Source organism: Pseudophryne corroboree, chromosome 5 (genome assembly GCF_028390025.1).
Source record: "Pseudophryne corroboree isolate aPseCor3 chromosome 5, aPseCor3.hap2, whole genome shotgun sequence".
NCBI classification, from domain to species: domain Eukaryota; kingdom Metazoa; phylum Chordata; class Amphibia; order Anura; family Myobatrachidae; genus Pseudophryne; species Pseudophryne corroboree.
Window position 1 is genome coordinate 353,447,644 of NC_086448.1, and position 23,640 is coordinate 353,471,283.

The 23,640-nt window shown below is 41.5% G+C and overlaps 1 pseudogene; it reads right to left on the reverse strand.

Moving 5' to 3' along the window:
- Positions 1-22,687: 22,687 nt before the first annotated feature.
- LOC134931435 (5S ribosomal RNA) lies at positions 22,688-22,806 on the reverse strand (annotated as a pseudogene).
- Between the last annotated feature and the right edge of the window lie 834 nt (positions 22,807-23,640).

A 23,640-nucleotide genomic window follows, 5' to 3' on the forward strand; every position in this document is an offset into this window, starting at 1 on the left:
CGTGAGCGAACGTGACGCTTGAGCGTCTCGACTACGGCTAAGCGATTGCTACGCAACGAGCGTACCCTTACGGTACTCCATACGTGAATAGCGTACAGTGTTCTTAGACCTCACAAAGGGTTTTATATAAGATAAATATCTAGCTTTAACAATTGGCGGCTCGCCCGTCCTTCACATATCTGCACTAGGTAATTTCAGCAGACATTATCCAGCAGCAAAGGGCGGGAGGTCATATTCCTCGTAGTGCTGTTTGGATAAGCGTCTGCTTCGCTTAGTAAAGGGTGCTGAAGGAATCCGGGACCGGAGGTAAGAACAAAACGATAGTGTCTTTTTAAAACTGTTTATTTCTGTCTTGCGTACACACGCACGCATATCTGCATTTCTTTTTCATTTGTGTATTTTCGTATATCACTCTCCTGTTTGCCAGTTTTATAGTTGATAAACGTACTAAGAGAGATTTGCCGCTATTCCATAGTTAAAAGAGTAAAGGTAATACAGTTAAGGTATAGAAATACACACAGCTCTACCTAAAGGTAAAAGGAGAGATTGGTGTGGTGTGCGGTAGATGATCGAGGATCATCTACATTGATAAAACGTGTTAGTTGTGTTACGGTAGACAAAGACTGGTGTACACGTGTCTCTAACTAAGGGAGACTCGCGTACGCAATGGCCGACGCACGCAGCGTAAATTACGCAACGGAGCGTCTGGGTACGCCCACGTAACTCAAGTCACACGATAGTGTTGATTTTTAAGTAACGCAACAGGCGATAAATAGCGCAAATCTATTTTAAATTCAAAATTTAAATTAATAGATCCTTCTCCTAATTTGTAACACATCTGGTCTAAAGAGAAATTTCTGCGCAGAAATAGAAATAGAAACAAAAGTGTACATGTGGTGAGTGAGTGTTTTTTACATACAATTTTGAGGTTGAACCAAAAGAAATCATCGAGTTCTCGTGAGGTACATACGTGTAAGTGACATGCACGGTGGCTAGGGAGGCATCCTTGGTTAAACATAAAATTTGAGCATTAGAGTATAGCAGACCAGGAGGTCATACTGTAACAGACCAGGAGGTCATAGCAGACCAGCAGGTTCAGGTACAGCAGACAAGGAAGTCCGCTATACAGTCCACAGGCACAACACCAAAAAAGGGTTGGTGCAACACCCATATAGGCCATACAAGCTCTTGCTGAAGGAATTCGCAGCCGCAATTTTCGATTCCGCTGGTCGCTCCGTACATAAGATTAGTTGCTTATGTGCTGAACGATTGTACCGCACGTAATTGTGTGCATTAGTAAACCTGACCGGTACTATTTGTGTACGAAGGTCATAAACGCTATTTGTACATTCTGACGTGATTTGTGTAATTTTTTATTTTTACAAAGGGAAGTTCGCTGGTCACTCAGGAATTATCCAACAACCTCACCTTTACTGGAAAGAGTAAGTGTTCTGCGGATATCCCTCGCATGTTCCAGTAAACATAGGTTAATAGGTGCCCTGGGTCGAGTACGCCAGCACCATATCGGTGTGATCAGGTCGTATTGGTCGGCGTGGGCAGAGTGAGTAAGGTGCTCGGTAAACCTTACCGTCAACCTATCGTGAATATCTTGGTTTTTTGTAAGGGTCCGTAACACCTGCAAATTATGGGGGCCAGTTGTTCAGGAAGGGGGCGATCAACCTCGGTTCGGGTTGATTCCATAAACCGACCAGTCGGGTCGGCAAGGTACGTAATGTGTGAAAAGTACGGAAGTCACACAAAAGCTTTATGTGATGAATGGGAGAGAATGACAGTACATGACGGGGAGAAATTCCCAAGAGTAGGTAGCTTCAGCACAGAAGTGTTAACGAATTTAAGGAGAAGGATATGTCTCATTAAATCAGCAAAGAGACGAATCAAGCATTATGATTATTTGCAGTTGTGGCAACAGGAGGGTGACATACAGAGAGGATTGGCTCAGGCGGCGGGATCTGGCTCGATCAGGAAACTGATAGCCACGGCCCCACCGCCACCATACATATCAGGAGAGAAATTGGTTGCGGAGAATGACGCACTAAGGTGTAACAAACAAACACTTAGCAACTGTGTAAATGTTAAAGATAATGTTAACCAATTAACCAATGCAAGTATTAACCCGTGCAAGTTGTACCCTGTTTTGAACTTTCCTCAGGAGTGTGATCAAGAGGACGAATCGGCAACAATTTCAGCGCTCTCTCTAGCAGCCACCATAGCAGAGACCACAGTAGGCACAGCTCCACCCCCGAGATTAGTAACAAAGGCCCCTAGCGGAGGGATAGGTGAGGTCGTATCAACGGGTAAGTACGGCACCATACACTATGCTGAAACTATTTCACCACAGCCTGTAGAATCTACACAGAATGAGGTTGTTAGAGTTAATCCTGTTAAGGTAATAGTAGTTCCAAATGGGAAAACAGACACTTCAGGAGTCACTCCTGTTAGGAACATTGCCATGTATAGCCCATTTTCCCGAATGGAATTAAGGACCATAGTGTCTGAATTCCCTGACCCTAGAAAAGACTTAGTTGCCAGCCAAAAATACATCAGAGACCTAGGTAACACGTTAGAGCCCAACAACAAAGACTGGCAGATATTGCTGAGAGCATGTTTACCCTCCAATGTTGACGCAACTCAATTTTTAGCTGACTGTGGATTAGATCAGGATGTACCTCTTACAGAAGTGTACAACAAAGACAATGTAAAAAGAATAAGCTTACAGTTAAAAGAGTATTTCCCAGCGGTAGTTAAATGGAACAAGATATTCTCCATTAAACAAAAGGAGTCAGAAACAGCTACAGAGTATTTTCACAGAGCATTATTAGAGATGGCAAAATACACAGGCATAGAGGACATTAAAACAAACATAAACCATCGAGAGGTAGCAGTATCGGTACTGATGGATGGTTTAAAAGAGTCATTAAAGACTAGGGTACAGACCACACAACCATGTTGGCGAGGTCTGTCTGTGGCTACTTTGAGAGAGGCTGCTATTGATCACGATAGGAACATCTCCAGACACAGGGAACAACAAGGTAATAAGTTAATGGCAGTAAGTATACAGGCCTTGACCACAAAACAGCCTGTGTTAATATCACCAAACCCTGTGGGTAAGTCAAATGTGGTAACATGTTATTTTTGTCACAAACAGGGACACTTTGCACGAGACTGTAGATCGAGAAATATACAAAAATCTTATCAACCCCCTAGACAACGACACGACACACGACATTGGGATCAGGGTCCGCAGAAACGGAGTTATGAGCCACATGCAGGGGAAACAAAAAGATATCCCCCGAACAGAGACTGGCACGCCTCTGGTAGTTCCCAGCTAACTCCATCACAAGTAGTTGCTGCCAGCGGGATTCAGGGAGGTCACCATACCCAATAGGGGTGTGGCCATACCTGTAATCTGCAGCCAGTAAAATTGATTGCAAGTCTTGGGAGTGAACCAGAAATTGCAATCAATGTAGCTGGTAACTCATTAAACTTTCTTGTAGATACAGGGGCGGCCAAATCAGTGATAAATTCGACAGTGGGCATGAGAACCACTGGTAGGACAATTCCAGCCATGGGAGTAACAGGAGTAGTCCAGCATTACCCTGTTAGCAAACCAGCTGAGATTACAATAGGGCCTTTACATACCAAGCATTCCTTTTTGCTGGCTGCATCGGCACCGACTAATCTCCTGGGAAGAGACTTACTGTGTAAAATGGGGTGCGTCATTTATTGTACTCCTGAAGGTGTATTCTTGGGCATACCTGAGAATCACGCTCAGGAAGTGCGAGACATGTTAGACTCCCCATCAAAATTAATGTCACATACCATTATGACAAATAGGACTCCATCCCAAGTAGAAGAAATGACATCTCAGATACCAGAGTCACTTTGGACTAAAGATGGACAGGACACTGGATTAATGGCAAACGTAGCTCCGGTAGTTGTACAAGTAAAAGATGGTAGGATAGCTCCAAAAATCCCACAGTACCCTCTGAAGCCAGAGGTGGAGTTAGGAGTTTACCCAGTAATAGAGCGCTTGCTACAACAGGGCATTCTGGTAAGAACGTCCAGCACTGCCAATAGTCCCATCTTCCCTGTTAAAAAGAGTGGGGGGAGGGGTTACCGGCTAGTGCAGGATCTAAGGGGGATTAACAAAATAGTTGAGAGTCAGTTCCCCGTAGTGCCAAATCCAGCTGTCATCCTAATGCAAATCCCTCCCACTGCGAAATTTTTCACTGTTATTGACCTCTGCTCCGCTTTCTTTTCGGTACCTCTGCACCCTGACAGTCAATATTTGTTTGCATTCACATACAGAGGAGTCCAATACACATGGACTCGATTACCACAAGGATTCATAGATAGTCCAAGTATATTTTCCCAGGCTTTGCATGATTGTTTACAGTCTTTCCAACCAGAGAGTGGATCAGTATTAATACAGTACGTGGATGATCTACTACTGTGTTCTGATTCATTGGAAGCATCCCTGAAGGATACGAAACAGCTCCTGTTTCATCTTTCAGACACAGGACACAAGGTTTCCAAAGACAAGTTGCAATTATGCCAAACTAAGGTAAAATATTTGGGACACTGTCTAACACAAGGACTGAGACACCCGACCGCTGATAGAATTCAAGCAATTAGAGACATGACTCTGCCACAAACCCAGCAACAGATCAGAACATTTTTAGGAATGTGTGGGTATTGCCGTAATTGGATCCCAGGGTTTTCCATTCTAGCGTTACCCTTGCAGGAGATGGTCTCCTCAAACAAACCTGATCGGATTTCGCATACAGACGAGTCTGAGACAGCATTTGAGAGACTTAAACAGTGCCTAACGCAGGCACCAGCATTAGGTATGCCAGACTATGGGAAACCCTTTGAACTATACGGAACAGAAAGTGCTAGTTGCGCGGCAGGCATACTAACCCAAAAGCACGGTGATGCCAGCAGGCCAGTAGCATATTACAGCGCTCAGCTAGACACGGTAGCGCGATCCCTCCCCACATGCTTGCGAAGCGTTGCTGCGATAGCATTGCTAGTAACGAAAAGCAAAGATGTAGTGCTAGGTCACAACCTCACAATTCATACACCACATGCAGTGTCAGCCTTGCTGAATTCTGCCCAAACCAGGCACGTCTCATCAGCGCGGTTTACAAGATGGGAATTGGCACTAATGGCCCCCGTAAACATCACCATAAGGAGATGCAGTGCATTAAATCCTGCAACATATCTCCCAGGTGTGCCTGGACAGGCACAAAGGGTGGAGGATGAGAGTGGTGGGGAAGGAGGATTTAATACAAAGGAAGACACACATGATTGTATGGAATATTTGACCCAAAATTTTACCGCAAGGCCTGACATCAGTGACAACCCATTGGAAGATGTAGAACTTACGTTCTACACGGACGGTAGTTGTCATAGACAGTCAGACTCGGGAGACTTGTGTACTGGATACGCAGTCGTAGATGACCAAGGCACCATAGAAGCGGAACCGCTAGGCCCACCTCACTCAGCCCAGGTTGCTGAACTGGTCGCCCTAACCAGAGCATGTGAATTGGCTAAGGGCAAATCAGCCAATATCTACACCGATTCTAGATACGCATTCGGGGTAGTCCATGATTTCGGAGCCCTATGGCGCCTCAGAAACTTCATGACAGCAGCTGGTACACCGGTAGCGCATGCAGCTCTCATAAAAAGGCTTCTAACAGCGATACAGGAACCCGACAGAGTGGCTGTTATCAAATGTAAAGCACACACATATAGCCAAGACCCAGCATCACTTGGTAACAGCCGAGCAGACGAAGCTGCTAAGTTAGCAGCTGCTACCCCCAGACAGACAGACACCACACAACTGATGGTATTTAATACCATCAACACACAGAAGTTGTGTGAGATGCAAAATTTGTGTTCCACACAGGAAAAGGCAGTCTGGAAGGCAAAAGGATATGGCCAGGAGTCCTCAGGACTCTGGACGGATGGACACGGTAAACCAGTGGCCCCCTGAGCATACCTTCCATGTTTAGCTGAGGCAGCTCACGGGCTGACTCATCTGGGCAGGGAAGGGATGTGCAAGTTGGTAAGAGCATATTGGTGTGCCCCAGGATTTTCATCTCATGCGAGTAAAAGAGCAATGTCATGCCTTACCTGTTTGAGAAAGAACATCGGAAAGGCAATACCTACAGAACCATCTCATATCCCACCTGCCGGCGGCCCTTTCCAGGTAATACAGATTGACTTTATACAATTACCCCCTTGTCGAAATTTGAAATATGTACTTGTTTGTATAGATGTTTTCTCAAATTGGGTCGAAGCATTTCCGGCGGCCACAAATACCGCTATGTTTACTGCTAAGAAAATTGTGCAGGAATTTGTATGTAGATATGGTATCCCTAGAATTATCGAAAGTGATAGGGGTACCCATTTTACAGGTGATGTCTTTCAAGGAATGTGTAAATTGATGGGAATTGATAGCAAGCTGCACACTCCATACCGTCCACAGGCGAGTGCGAAAGTGGAAAGAGTGAACAGCACTATTAAAAATAAACTGAGTAAAGTGATGGCAGAGACAGGATTGACATGGCCAGAAGCTTTACCCATTGTACTGTACAGCATCAGAACCACTCCCAGGTCCCCTCTTAATCTGTCTCCCTTTGAAATCTTGTTTGGTCGACAACCGCATGTTATGATTAACCCTCAGGATGATTTGAAGTGTAACAATGAAGTGACTGTAAAATACTTGATTAACATGAGTAAACAGTTAAGGAATCAAAATAATAATCTGAAGCTAGTGATTCCTGATTTACCAGATAGTAATTGTCATGACATTGAACCTGGGGATTATGTAATGATACGGAATTTTCTACGCTCAGGTTGCCTTATTGACAGATGGGAAGGACCATACCAGGTCTTATTGACTAGCACTACAGCATTGAAGGTTGCTGAGAGAGAGACTTGGGTTCATTCATCCCACTGTAAGAAGGTTGCTGATCCAGAGAGGTCCCGTGATAAGGAACAGACGGTAGAGGTTGTATCACTGGAGTGTCTGTTCCAGGAGGATTGAGGCGGCACCTGAGCATTGAAAATCACAAGACCAAAAGCAGTTGTCGATCCCCTGTTCCCTTTTATTGTTTATCTCCAACTTCCCATCCCCTCTCCCTCAAATTATTTTTTCCCCCTTCTCATTCTTCTCCGTTTCCTCCTACAAGATGGACTTGCCCCAAGAGACTGTGATCCGGATTTTCCTGTTGACCATGATGTTGACCAGAGCAGTCTGTTCCGGCGAGAGTACCATGGAGGTCGAGAGAGGTTCTGGAATGAGTTCTGATGATAAAGATGGAGGCGTAGTTTTCCAAGAACAACTTAACCAACAAGTAAAGGCGAGTATCAGAAAACGATCCGATAGCATTGACCATAGAAGGAATTGTGAAGGATTGTTAGCTGAAGAAAACTGTATCTGTCGGCTCTGTAACAATGTCATTGAGGATGGGTGCATAAAGAAATGCCAATCCAGTTTTAATATCCATATGGACCGGCATCCATTGAGTGACTATCACTCCTTAGTGGGTAGTGTGTTAAATAAAACAGATTGTTGGGTATGCTCTCAAGTACCTCAAGGTCATAGCAAATCAGGGCTAGTACCATTTCCTTTAACGTTAGGGGAGGTACTTGAGTTAAGTGGTGGGAGACCGGTGGACAGGAGGTTTAATATCTCCAGCCCTCCTAGTTTGAAGCTCCACCAATACCATGTGGATAGGTCCCTATTATGTTTTAACATCTCCAATCCCCGAAAGCCGGGAAATTGGGAAGTGTCATGGAGTAATCAAACCGTGACCTTTTCGCATAGAGCAGATAGAATGCCTACAGATACAGAGCTTATACGCCACATAGCCAGTAGAGGAAAATCTTTCCGATATAGGTATACCTTAGGAAATAGGATTACGAGAGTTGGAGAGGTATCACCAGGATACTGTGCACATATCGTACAACCTGATACGTGTACTAAGCAGATGGAAGAATTAGGGTTAGGAGATTTCACATGGAAGGTGTGTAATATGGTTATGTCCTACTCCGTCCCATATGTTCTCCCCGATGATGCATATTTCATATGCGGGAAAAAGGCGTATAAGTGGCTTGCCCCAAACTCTGAAGGATTGTGTTATATTGGAAAAGTACTGCCTGAAGTAATGACTGTATCACATGACAAAATGAAAGACATACACCGTGTTGCCCAAACTCCTTATACTCACACCCATTACGAGCACGTAGTTAAACGGCACCTGATAGAAAGAACAGAGCATCCGGCCTCTGACATGATCCATGAATCCACCGGGATTCAGTTTCTAATCGCGTTAGACATCACTCGCACCGCCAGAGGAGTGTTGAATTATAAATACATATCTGCGCTTGCAAATTTGTTAGATAATATCACTGAAATGTATGATGACACGTTTAGGTATACTGGAAGAGAACTTCAAGCATATAAAACAGAACTGGTACAGCATAGAATGGTTCTTAATTACCTCACAGCAGTGACAGGCGGATATTGTGTCACACTGGCAACACAATACGGCGTGAAATGTTGCACATATATTACGAATAGCACCGAGGACCCGGTCGAGGTCATAGACCAAAAGATGGACGATATTCTCCAACTGAAGTGGGAATTTCGCAGGAGACACAATCTCACTCTTGCTGCTGTAGGTAATGAGCTGACTGGTTGGGTGTCATGGTTGAACCCGCGAAATTGGTTCTCTGGTTTAGGAGACTGGGCTCAAGGAGTCATAATGGATGTTGGGAAGTTTCTCCTATGTATCTTAGGTATTATCATAACGATTGGCTTGATATTTAGATGCGGTCAGGCTTTAACGAAGTGTAAACGAAGTACCAGGGTGATGAGTTTAAGGAGTGAGGAAACTGTAATTCCAATGGATTTGATTTATGACCCAAATGTAGAAACAATGATGTGATGAAAATGCGATTTCTACGGTCCGTTTCTTTCACCTGTTTTTCCGTTTCCTCCAAGGTAAAAAGACCCACTTGGACGAGGAATTTGATGAGCCGATATACAGACAACAGATGGATTAAAGAAGAAGTTTTGACAACCTGATACACAGATTTTTGATGAACTTTGCCATAGATCCCCAGTTTCCCTAGAAATTTTAAAATTACGCTAGCCCAACACTTTTGTAAATCTATGGACATTGACAAAGCTTTTGCTCGCACCTTATGGGCAAAAGCACAAAGAAGACTGCATTCAACAGACACCAAACAAGACCTCAATCGACGAATGTACATTTACCTGACATAGAATACCACCGCATTTACCGTAATTATGTCTTTTCTTCATTTCTACAACCCTCAGGTAATGACACACATAGTCGATAGGGAATACAGGCACAGATATCAGCAATCACATATCTCCCCCATTCATGTATCATCAACTAAAATGTGCTCCCCCATTTTGTTACAACCAAAGCCGAAAAGAGCTCGGTAAAGTTTGACAGCCCATCCACAGACCCGTACCACGGGATAAGAAGGAATTCAAATGTATACTTCGCAATGCCTCGAAGCTTGATGTACAACACGTACGGCACGATGATACATGACCCCCCCAAACATGGATTCATACACACATGCTTCTACTATCTCACTAGGTCATACCCTCTTCACACCTTCTCCACTCTCCTCCCTTACCCAACCATGGAAATGTATTAACCCCTGACATATATTTTTCTCTTTTTGAAATGTTTTAGAAGGTGGCAGTTATTGTTGACTGCCAAAGGGTGGACTGTCAAAGTCAGAAAAATATCTCTATGCACACTACCATATTTGCACCTCACACAGGTCCGTGCTGCGCATGCGTACGCTCTCCCGTACGTGCGCATACTCACAGTCGCGGGCACCCGCAGGCGCACGGTATGCGTATTTACGGTAGAGTTTATGTGATCGTAGCGTGCGACTCAATCGTTACATATTTTCACTATATAATGTATTTTGTAGATCATGGTCCCTTTGATAGATTCTGAAAGTTTGGTTAATGTAGAATGTTCATGAACAGAGAAAGCCCTCTTTGTTTAATACGAAGGGACAGACAGGAGTAATACAGTGGTGTTTAGTACCCATCGGAAGAGTATTTAATTAGCAATATTCCGGTGTTGGTTTGAAGCGGATTAATCGCTCGTGCGAATAGTTATGGACATAAGAAGTTTATGAACATTTACTGTATTTGCACTTACTTATCCATGCGGTGGGAAACCCAGTTTCCCTCCCACCTGAGCTGTTGAAAATAGTCACGGCCCACCTGTATGAATCAACCTATGACCTTTTGTTATAATGCGAGGAGGAATTCCTGTGTCCAATGAACAATGAGATTGTAGGGACCACTGAATTGTATTGTGTGTGGGGCATAAATAGACAAGCCGATCACATCCAGCTCTCACTCTTCAACGGTTATCATTGCTGAAAATCGGGAGCTGGATGTCCAGAGGCGCATGCGATCGTTTCCCCTTGTGCGTAAGTGTTTCTCCGCAACCATATTGTTCTTACTGTTATTGTGGGCCATTTCTCTCTCTCTCTCTCTCTTCTCCTCTTTCTCTCTTATTTTCCCTTAAAACGTAATTGTATTGTATTGTATTTCCTGTGTAGTTATCTGGTTAGGTAGTCTATGTTATATTGTAGTGTATGACTTGTATTGTGTTAATTCTTTTGCAAGTATATCATTCATAATATATATTTATTAGGCGTTGGACCCTAAGCCCAGGTATCTGTGTATTTCTTATAGTGTTTAGTATTCTCAGAACGTCGGTGACGCTCAAACAGCATTTGGGTTAATAAGGTTACACTAGGTTGCATCTACACCCTATTTCTACACTAAGGTTTTACTGCATAATATACTGTTTATGGTTTAGATATAAAGGTTTAACATTGTGAGCGTCAGCGCCGCTGGTGATCTCCTCGTGGTCCCGAGCGTCCGCTACGCTATAGCGAATCATTACGTTAGACGGCAGCCAATAGCGTGCCTGCCTGTGATCTCGTGGCCGTGAGCGAACGTGACGCTTGAGCGTCTCGACTACGGCTAAGCGATTGCTACGCAACGAGCGTACCCTTACGGTACTCCATACGTGAATAGCGTACAGTGTTCTTAGACCTCACAAAGGGTTTTATATAAGATAAATATCTAGCTTTAACACTAGAGTTGTAGAGGGAGCCAGCCGGTAAAGCACGAGTAATGTTATCGGCACCGGCCCCCGAAATGGGATTCCCAAACACCACTCAATGCAACCCAACTGGTGGCACTGGCATTTGCAATGGCAACTCGAGGACAGGTGGCCAGGACACAGATGGAAGATACTGGCCGGCCACTTAATAAACTGGAGCATGTGGGAAACCTTTTCAGCTTGTTACCTAGCCAACAGGCATGTGCCCCCCCCCAGCCCAGCACGCGAGTGCCATATGCCATCTTGAATAGAGTGTAAATGGGTAGAAAAGGCACATACAACCGCGGTAAGCTGTTCTATTTAGTAGATACAGTATGTATACACTACATACACTAATTAAAAATACAAAAATGTCATAGTTGCATTTTTATTAATCTATGAAATTGTCTATCATCAAATGACAGCTTATAAAAAATCAATGAAAATAATACAATTTGGCAAGGGGTAGGGAAAAAGGCCATTACTATTGTGCGTAGGGGTGCCCTCACACCTAAATCCGCCCCTAGTGACATATGTCACTGTATGTTGTCCAAATAGGTTAGCCTTGCTAGGTCGGGATATAAACCCCAATAGTAAATATGTGAGAGATAGGTGCAATTAACCTTTGCTACCCTACTACTAAGAACAGTGAACAGATGGGTGAGAGTGCAGAGGGTAGGGGCAGATTTCATCGAAATAATATGCAATGTATAGGATTTGATTTTGTGAGTACGGCCTGACTGCTAATCCTGTTGGTAGTCCAGTGCAGAAAGTACACCCAGACCACCACACAATGAGAGTTCCATAGAAATAGGAAAATATGTACAAAGAGTATATGAAGATGTAGTAAGTACTATATATGTTTACACAGTAAATTTATATTTATTAAAGCACATTGGTAATATTGTATTGTTTATTCCTACTTCTCATTTATCATCTACAGCATTTACTAATTCCCCACTCAGACTAACACTTTATACTATTATTCAACCCCATGCACCTTCCAAAAGTTATATATACATCCACACCACCAGATTTAGCAAGTCACTTTTCACCTTTTACTAGTATATTCCTCACTTCTCTCTGGTTCTTTATTCACCATCTCACATTTTACTCCAGTTAAGAATATACATATTTAACTATACACTATCTATCTATCTATCTATCTATCTATCTATCTATCTATCTATCTATCTATCTATCTGTCTGTCTGTCTGTCTGTCTGTCTGTCTGTCTGTCTGTCTGTCTGTCTCTATCTATCTATCTATCTATCTATCTATCTATCTATCTATCTATCTATCTATCTACAATACGTTACTAGATGCATACAGATTATAGCAATTTTTCCTAAACCTCTATCAGGTTGAACCTTCTACACTATAAAATAAAGACACCACATTGCACTACCCTCTTCATGCTCTTCCCATAAACTACAACAGCAACCACATTTTAGTTTTACAAGCTTTTATTTTTTATAATATTTTTCCTCTCATATAATTAAAACTCATAAACCTGTATAATCTAACTTCAAGTATTGATGCTCAGTGACCTAGTAACCAGGTTGCAACACCTGGTGAGGCACCTTACTAATTTCACACATGCAGGTCTGTCAGGTAGCTTCTTAGCTGCAGTATGTAACACATGGCCTGCATGAAGTACGGTGACAATACTCCACGTCTAGCAACATGATGCATCATACAATGCATCATAGTATCACATGATGTGGAAGACTGCATTAAATACATGCACAATGATGGGTGTTGCTTAGTAACAAGATGCATCAGGTGAGGCTTCACATCATCATGTGATGTGGAAACTGGGCAATGATTTGCCCCAATTCACCATTTTACTAGATCTGTAGTGTCCCAGGTAGAGGTTGTTTAGCAACAGGACCAAGCGCATCTTATGCACGATGAGCAGCCCTGGCCACATTGGGCATGCAGTACACTGGGTAGGACAGCCTACACAGTTGCACAGTCAGGCAGAAGATGTCCTACATCCATCCCCGCAGCCACTGTGTCCCATCCCCATAGTTCTCTTCCCCCATATCCCTTGCAGCCATGCCCTCAGCCTATTAAACCCCATACTTAAGTTCCAGCAGCCATCCTGCAGACCTGAGTCCTTTTCAGCCAGTTTCTGTCCCTGCAACCATTCCCCTGCAGCCACTGCATTGTGTCTCCATAGCCCTTCCTCTTTCAACCAGTGTGTCCCATCAGCGCAGCCCTCAACGCCCTGCAGCCGTTACATGAATGACCGGGTCTCTGCACCACGGACTTCAGTTTCAGGTAAGTAATTTGTGGGAAGGGTGGGTCATAAAGGGTTGCATGTGCTGCCAGTGGGGGTGGCAGGGTCAAATGTTTTGGGTGTTGTGGGTGGGGTTGGGGGTGTTTTTGTGAGTTGCAGGTGCCACCAGTGGGGGTGGTGGGCAGTGTCGCTAGTTGCTGGTGCTGCCGACAGAGGGGTGGTGGGTGGGTCAGGGTCATGAGGTTGCACTGGAAGCTGCAGACAGAGAAGACACAGCAGGGAGGGATCTAAAAGATTCCTCTGCTGCATGTAAATGGCAGTTTGTAAAGAGTATTGGGTGGTGTACATGCACAGAGTACCATTATAAGGACCCATAGGGTGGCAGCAGGGACATTATCTAGGACAGCAGCTTTGGCACCACATTTCACCCATTGCCTTTCATGTCAACCACTATTACTGTTAAGCATAATGTATATGGAGCATTACTGTATACCATAATGTATAAGTGGCATTACTATGTAGCATAATGTATAAAAGGAGCTCTACCTGACATAACATGTATAAGGGCTCTACCTGCCATAACATGTTTTAAAGGGTCTCTACCTGGTGTAACGTATAAGAAAGGGGCTCTACCTGGCCTAATATGTATAAAAGGGGCTGTACCTGGTGTAATGTGAATAAAGGGGCTCTACCTGGTATAACATGTAAAAAAGGGACTCTACCTGGTGTAACATGTATAAGGGGCTCTACATGTATAAGGGGCTCTACCTGGCATAATATGTATAAGGGGCTCTACCTGACATAACATTTATAAAAGAGACTCTACCTGGTGTAATGTGTATAAGGGGCTTTACCTGGCATAATGTACATTAGGGGCTCTACCTGGTGTAATATGAATAAAGGGCTTTACCTGACATAATGTATATAAGGGGCTCTGCTGTGGTGTAATGTGTATGAGGGTTCTTACATGACATAATGTGTGTAAGGGGTACTACTGTGTTCTGTAATGTGACTGATGGACACTACTGTGTTATGTAATGTGAATTGGTACTATTCTGTGGCCATGCCCCTTCCCCATGAAGTCACACCCTTATATTTTTATGCACTGTCCCTATTTTGAATCTTTGCTGGGGGGGGCACCAAATGAAACTTTGTCCTGGGTGCCACAAAGTGTACAACTGGCCCTGTCCCCCAGCAAGCTGTTTCAGAAGGTCCAGGATTGGTCCATTATGGAGAGAACTGTTTCAATATCTTTTTGATAAATGGAAGAAATATCTGTTTTTAATGTATTTCAATAAACATTAACATCTTAATAAAATTATGATTTATAAGAGTTACCCAGCAAAAAGAGTTTACTTCTTTTCTCCCTATATACAGTATGTCATAGCATGTGACTCTTGGGAGCACCATCAACCTCATTATTTAACTGATTTCACTAAGCATTATATTGGCTAATATGTTGGTCTAAGATATCCACAATATATAGATCCTGGTGAATTAGGTCTGTGCAGCATCTATTCCTGCAAGAACCATAATGAAGTTAGTTTGGTGTGAGATTCAAAAGCACTTGGAGCTAAAAGATTTTGTAGAAATGAACGATGGTTTGATCTTAAGGCATACAGTACTTTCAAAAGAGGGTCTAATAGAAGCAGGGGATAATTATCTTTAATGATCATAGCCACTGCTTGTGCTGAATTATGGAATTTAGAAACAAAAGCTACTGAAGAATGAAAATGTGTGTTTTATTCTCCTTTTTAGATGCAGAGGAGGTATGTCTAGAGTCTTCAGTCAGCATAGCTATAAGAGAATCTCTAATGATTGTATTTTAGACAGAGCTTTTGTTATTGTTGACACAGGATATACCTTATCCACAAAAGCCTGGCAGAGATCCCTAGGTTGTTCTTCAAATTCACTCAGCCTTTAAATACTATGCTCATTAAGCTTGACCTTTTTTGTCTGATGAAACTTTTCACGAGAAAGAGAAACTAGTCAAGGGTCATGGTCACACACGAACAGTCTCTCTACTCCATCTGACTATTACAACATTCCTGAGACAGTTTAAGGCTCTAATGATCACATGGGAAGCAGTTCTTTGTGAGGTTTTCTGAGCTGGATAGAAGATAACTGCCTCTCATGCCTAAATACCACTGAGACCACTCTGCATCCTTACCTTCATGGGACAGCTGATTGATACATAGTGGATGGCATTGAGCTTCAAGAATTAGCATTGCACAGAGTGGCATTTACTGTGAACTACTGCATGGCCAAACAGAGCAGCAGCTCATATATCTCCAGGTACTGTAATTCAAGAAATGACTGGGGCTGGTGAGAACCTGGGAACAGAGCTTTTCTTGGGGGTAATTCTGAGTTGATTGCAGCAGCAAATTTGTTAGCAGTTGGGCAAAACCATGCGCACTGCAGGTGGGGCAGATATAACATGTGCAGAGAGAAAATGAAACCATTTATCAAGCAACTGTACTTCATACATACTACTACTCCTCCATCCTGCAACTTTACCTGGTAACTGCCCATTATTGCGTAACGTTGTGTAGTAGTATTATTACTACTACTACTACTAATATTGCAGTCTGTCCTCACTCATTTTGTAGTTTAAACTTTGTTAACAGTCTGATGTTTCCAAGTACTTCTGACTGCAATATTCTGTCTGCTTTCCATATCCCTCCAAACTACACTATCATGGTCCCCTTCCAACTTTTTTTTACCATATCTCTCCTGTCATCTTCTGGGTGCCTGGGCCCTTTCATGTTTCTGATTTGTTTATCTTTCTGTTCTGTGATTCGTTGTTGTTGTTGTTGTTGTTGTTGTTGTTGTTGTTGTTGTTGTTATTATTAATATTATTATTATTATTATTATTATTATTATTATTTTCTCCTCACATTTCTGGTCATGTCAAAGTATTTTAATTGACAATTTTATGCAAACTTTAAGCTAAATTATTAAGATTGTAAGATAACATACTGTAGATACAGCATAACATGGAAAAATACCAGCACCTATTCTCTTTCACACATTAATGTATTCTCTTATTCCTGAATCCTCTTTCAAGAAAGGCTATTAACAAATTAGTCTCTTGAACTGCAAAATGGAAATTGCACACATTTTCAGCATGGAATGCAACAAATAGGCCTTTAGGTAGGAATAGTATAGGCCTTTAGGTAGGAATAAGACATCTGTAGAATTGCTAGCTGTAACTGTATAGGCTACAAATAAACATATATAGTTCAATTCTTCCATACTGTATCTATAAATAGAAGATTGTTCGTAGAGAAGAAAAATGTATATTGTACTAGAGTAAATTCCTCTCTATAGTTAAGGATCACAAAATCTTATACATAGGAATATCTGAGACACAAACTTTATTCCATTCACATAGTCATATTTTACATCATGAGAAACATTAAACCATCTGTTAAAAGATCTCTATCTACAATTGTACATAACCAAAAAGTAAAGTCACAGATGTACATAACCAAAAATCAAATTGGCTTTTAGAACAATAAGAACAAAAAGAAATAATAATAATAGCATATCCCTCCCCTTTTCATCATGTGTGGAATCAACTAGTGTGTTTTAACATTCTCTCTCAGATCTTTCAGATATATTTCTCCTGCTAAAATGCCAAATCTTCAACTGATGATCTTAATTACATAATTATTTATTTATTTATTTATTTATTTAAAAACCTAGCGTACTCAAATCCCTTAATGTGTGCTTCATACATGAACACATTTATAGACATTGGGGCAGACGTATTAAGCCCGGAGAAGTGATAAAGCAGTGATAAAGAAGTGATAAGTGGAAGGTGATAATGCACCAGCCAATCATTACGGGTTTGAAAAATAACAGTTAGGAGATGATTAGCTGGTGCGTTATCACCTTCTACTTATCACTGTTTTATCACTTCTCTAGGCTTAATACATCTGCCCCATTGTTACTTTGTTTATAGTTCTGTGAAAACTCAGGAATGCATTTCTTATTCAATACTTCGATAGCAGTTACTATAGTAAATAGTATGTGTATTCCCATCGAATTTTGTCAACACATTCTGAAAGAACAAATATTAGTATTGATTCTTACGAAACAATACACGTTTTCATAAGTTTAAACTTACTCATTAAAGTTTCTGTTCTAATGTCTCCTTTATTTGTCATTGTACTGATAATGACTTAAGAAAGAGACATATATTCTTAATTTAGTGTCCAATTTGACAGTATTATTTTGTCTCTCTATTTTTAAGTATCAAATCCACACAATCTACCATTCCAGCAAAGTAATTGTGACAGGTTACATCAGTGGCGTCACAAGCTGGGTGGGGGGGGGGGGGGGGGTGGTGCTCCCCACACCCGAGTGTTATCACTGGAAGCGGTGACACCAAAGTTCTGGCTCTTCTGCAGTGACAGGAGCTGGGTGCTGCAGTGTGATATTCTCCTGCAGCACTCGGCTCCTGTCACACATGAAGAGCCGGCACTGCACTCAGCCCAATCTCCGGGGGACAGCCAGCATCGCTGGGGATGATGGACATGCCCCCAGAGTGAAGAATCAAAGATTCCTGCAAGACCACACCTCGAATGTGTTAGGCCACCCCCATTTTTAGGCTGGTGCACCTTTAGCACGGGAGGTTATAGTGCAGAGTGCACACCGGGTGTCACCACACCTGGTGAAGCCTCTGAGTAGTCCCATCAGTGGATAATGGCCGCTATGTGGGCGAGCAGTGTCAGTAATAAGAGGTATGGATTTGTGACCATATTCAAAAGAATTGGCAAAGTGTGGGCTGTGAGGGTGGGTATTATTATAACATGTCAATCTATCATAGAATATATGACACTACAAATACAGAAATACAGGAGAGAAAATTCACACACACATACAGAGACCCAGCCTGTGCCTCATACGCACGCACACACACACACACACACACACACACACACACACACACACACACACACACACACACACAACAGTGACAACCAGCCTGTGCCTCACTCATCCTGACAGTAACACCCAGCCTGTACCTCGGGTCCCTGGGTATCTGAGACGGGCACTGACAGAGAGCAGGGTCTGAGAGCAGGGAGAGGAAGCAGCAGAGCACACCAAGATGATGAGGGGAGAAGGAGGAGACTTAGGACAACTGCTATCAGAAACCCCTATCCTTCCTGCACAGCAGATGCCAGGACATGACCATGCAGTGTTTGAATCAAGCTTGATACAGCATAATTACAGTATGTTGTAGCTATTAGTGCAGAACATTATGTTTACCAGCTCTACCTTGGCTAGTAATTATTTGAACAGCATCTCCGAGCGCTCTCTACTGGTCATCTGTGGTTGGCATACACTTACAAATTGGCAATAACTAAGGAGCTATTATACCATATTTGTTTAGTTGTTTTGCACTTATCATTGCGACTTATTACCCCTTTTACATTACAGCACCTTTAGTCTGTGGAATTATCTTTGAAAACCAATACTGTACTTCTGTGGTAAGTCCATTGCTAATTATTAGCTGCTATCAGACACACTGTTTCAATTGCAATACTTTTTTTCCTCTACAGGACTATAGTAACAATTTATGTTCTGAGATTGATTAGGACTATATTTCATCTAAGATAGTATTTAACTTTGAATGACATCTACAGTACTGCTGTTTATTCAATTACTGACATTTTTTATGTGCAGTATTATTAAATTGTTATATGTTATAGGTGAGCTAATCTGATTTAAGAATTTTTCATATAAAATGTAGTTTTTAATTTGAGAAGTAAGTCACCTGGAGGCAAATCAAGATTCTTCCATTTGATACTACAAGAATAAGCATACCCTCCAGCTACTAATCCCACATATACTTCTCATTACAGTGATACAGAGAATGGTAGTTGCTCAAATCGACTTATAGACCCAGTAGTGGTGCCTGTAAGAGATTGGTTAACCTAGGTAAGAAAAACAAAGTTACTATCACACTGCAATAGGCTTGTAAAAGAGATTTACATCCTATAGTACTATACAGTACTAGAAATGGCAAAACCACCGTCACATATATTTTTGTTTTGTATCTATATTTCTTAGAAAATATCTAGAAACAGGTAAAATAATGTAACGTGGATGCTAGTATATAATGTAGTATTGCACTACAGCCCACACCTCTCCATACACTCTGCTGTGTGAAATGGTGCCTCAAATCACGATGGAGTTACTTACATGCAATCCAAAATGCACGAAATCCATTTTTGAGATCTGAACTTGGTGTGAAGATCCAAGCTGAGACTCAGTTCTATTTGGAACTCGGGACTCTGTTCAACCTGGAACCCCAAAGTTTGGGTGTGTACGGTTTCAGCAAAACCTGACTCATATTTAATGACAATAGCACCTTACTTTGAGTCATACTGTATGTTTATGAATTTCTAAATTCAGAGCAAATACCTGGAAGGTGTTCGAGTCAACTGAGTGGTTCTCATTATGACAGGTTGCTTATTGCATCTGTCCACATACCTTGTACTTCCTCTTGGGCAGGGGTGCTCAACAAGCAGCCTTACAGCTATTGTGGGACTATATATCCCAGCATGCCCTGCAACAGTTTTGCTATAAGGTAATGCTAAAACTGTGCAGTGCATGCTGGGATGTCTAGTTCTAGAACAGCTGGAAGGCCACATGTTGAGCTGTGTTTTATTTTAGATTAGTTTGTCATTTTGTAAACATTTTCTCTGTTTGCTTAGTATGACAATACAGAATACGTGTACAACTTTGTTTTCTTATAATGCTTATTGTTTTTTGTTTTGTACTCTTTTGTTGTACAGTCAGAGATATAATAAAATGTTTTAGTGCCCTGTAGCCAAGTAGTAGCATTAATGATGACTAGTTGCTGGCTAACATGATTGATGTCATTTCAGATAGAATGCAGCACAATTAAACATATGAGAAAGCAGATCCTTTTTATGCAGAAAGACTGTAAGCCTCTTCTCTTGTTATGATACAATTACAGTTTTATTTTTTACTCCAAGAAAGCTTTCCTGACCTTAAGAGACTTAACAGTCTCTATATTTTGTAAAAATCTCCTTTCTTGTGAGAATAACAGCATGATGCAATTATGAATTATTAATATGCAATGGGGGGCATTAAATATAATAAAGAGCCCATTACATTAATTAAACAAAGGGGCATTATTTGTATCATTATAAAGTGGGTTACCCATTATAATTATTATTATAAAGAGTGCACAGATAATATTTACCTTTTTCTCTGGTACAGAGTCCCCTCCCCCATTACCTCAGATGGTTGCAGTTTTCTAGGCTTTAGAAACTGCCTCACTTAAGTGCCTCACAGGTGATTTGGGTTTTAATGAGCGGAATTGGCAATGATGTTCTGCTGTTTCTACCCACTCCCAGAAAATACAGCATTTTCTAAATTCACCTTTATTCTCTAAAGGTACTCAATGTCTTAACTATTCCTTTTCATTTTTTAAACGCATGAATCCTGACAGAAGACCAACAACGGGATCCCAATGGGCAGAATCCTGACACTTCAAGGTAAGTATTTCTACCCTACCCCTAATCCTAAACCTAGCCCACCCCTCCTCAGCCTAACCTTAACCTCCCCCTCCCGCAGCCTAACCCTAACTGTCCCCTCCAGCAGCCTAACCCTAAACTCACCTGGCCCTGCAGCCTATCCCTAACCCTCCCCCAGTACCTAACCCTAATCCCAATCACAGTATTTAGCTCAGAATGTGTCAGGTTTCTGACCATCAGGATACCACATATTTTTCACTCAAGGGGGTGTATTTACTAAAGCTTCTAAAACACATAAGTGGTGGTGTTGTCCAAAGCAACCAGATTTTTTTCTACCTTTTATAGAATACTATAGACAAATAATAGATACAATCTGATTGGTTGCTATTGGCAACACCACAACTGTCTGTTTTAGAAGCTTTTAAAACCTACCCCAAGAAGTAACTACCTTCCTTCAGATGCAGGGATTTCTACTATTCTGAAAAACATAAATTCTGACCCTAACTCTCTCTCAAACTACCATGTTATCTCTCAACTTCTATGCCTCTCCAAGCTACTTGAGAGACTTGCCTACACATGTTCTTAACTCACACAACTTATTGGATCCACTTCAGTCAGGCTTTCGTTCTCAACACTCCACATATACATCACTGACTGCTATGTCTAAAGGCCATTTCTCACTTCTTATTCTCCTAGATCTCTCTGCTGCCTTTGACACTGTTGACCACTCTCTTCTTGTACAAACACTGTTATGCCTAGGACTTCAGGACACACCACTTTTTTGGTCTTCATTCTACCTATCTAATCACTCTTTGTTTCTCTGAATCTACCCCATTGCCACTAGCTCTATCAGTTGAAGTACTGCAAAAATCTTAGGGCCTAATTTAGACCTGATCGCAGCAGCAAATTGTTAGCTAATGGGCACTGCGGGGATGGGGGAGGGTCTGGGGGGCAGATATACCATTTGCAGAGAGAGTTAAATATGGGTGGGTTATATTGTTTCTGTGCAGGGTTAATACTGGCTGCTTTATTTTTACACTGCAATTTAGATTTCAGTTTGAATACACCCCACCCAAATCTAACTCTCTCTGAATATGTTATATCTGCCCCACCTGCAGTGCACATGGTTTTGCCCATTAGCTAACACATTTGCTGCTGCAATCAGGTCTAAATTAGGCCCCTAGTCCCTCTGGTTTTCTCAATCTAAACCACATATCTTGGCAAAGTAATTAGCTTTTTTGAATCTCAGCATCATCTGTATAATACACGTTAAAAATATCGGAGAAACCACAGTGATAATTAATGCTATGCGTATTAGCTTACAGAAACCAAAATTAAGCAAATATGAGTAAAAAAAAAATCCTAATAGATGTTTATATTGGTGGTGCACCCTGAGTCAATGTTATACTAGACAAAAAAAGGAGAGAAAAAGGGTATAGGTAGTCACACCCAAACTGGGTCGCTATTATATACTGTAGACTCACGGGTATGCTCAAAGAATAGTGTTTAAATCTCAAATGTTATATTTCAGATTAGATGAGCACTAGTCAAAAAAATAACCTGCAAAAGAATTCACACCTTAATTCCATGAACAATTGACATAGCAATGAAGAACTTGCCACCAGGAGAACTGAGAAGAATGAAAGTACACAATTGTTCAGAAAAAGTAGTGAATTTGCTGTCAGCATTAGGCACAAAGTATGTCAATCACTCCAGATTCTACTAAACTAGGTCTTCCTAGGAGGTATCCCATCCAAGTACTAACTAAGCCCAACACTGCTTAGCTTCCAAGATTGGACAAAATTGGGCATTTACAGTGTGGTATGATAGAAGAAATGTAAACACACTTTCTAATCTGGAATCACCGATGAGAGTTCACATAATATAAAGATATGAAGTAATTTAGAATTAGAAAAGGTTGGAAATATATAGGTGGACCTGCTACCAGCATTAGGCAAAGGTAAGTATATGGTGCAATCCCAGATCTCTACCATATACCAATGAATTGTTGGTAAGTGTCCAGAAAAATAGCAAGAAATGGAGATATCAATACTGCTGAATAGTTAACAAGTCCTATGCAGAAATTGATCCAAGGCAATTCTATTCTATTTTTCAAGAAACAATTACTGGGTTATGACGTATATTTGCCCAGATATGTAATACGCAGGAAGGAAAAGTGTAATCCAACAGAACAATAAATGCAGTTCTATAGGTCCTGTGTATCACAATAGAAAAAAAGGCTGAATTCAGTTTAGCTTAACAAGGCAACAAATGTAACTATTGACTGTGGGGAGATGATAGATGTAATAAAGTCACAAAACACAGTATCAGGTCCAATGTATGAGTTCCAGAATTTTGCAGTGCATATATTCCTCTAAGCACAATCACAATTGACTCGGGATGCACCACCAACATAAACATCAATTAGGAATTTTTTCAAACTACGGAAACTGCTATCAGGGCATCTTGTGCCCTCACCTACGCCAATCTATTCCTTGGTTGGTGGGAACAGTTAATGGTGTTCAATGAAAATAATCAAGGACACACTCAACACATTATGAGCTAGTTATGTTATATCGATGACATATCGTAATTTGGAATGGTGAAGAAAAACTGATGCTCGATTTCATTAACATACTCAACACTAACAATTTAAATTTTTAACTCAC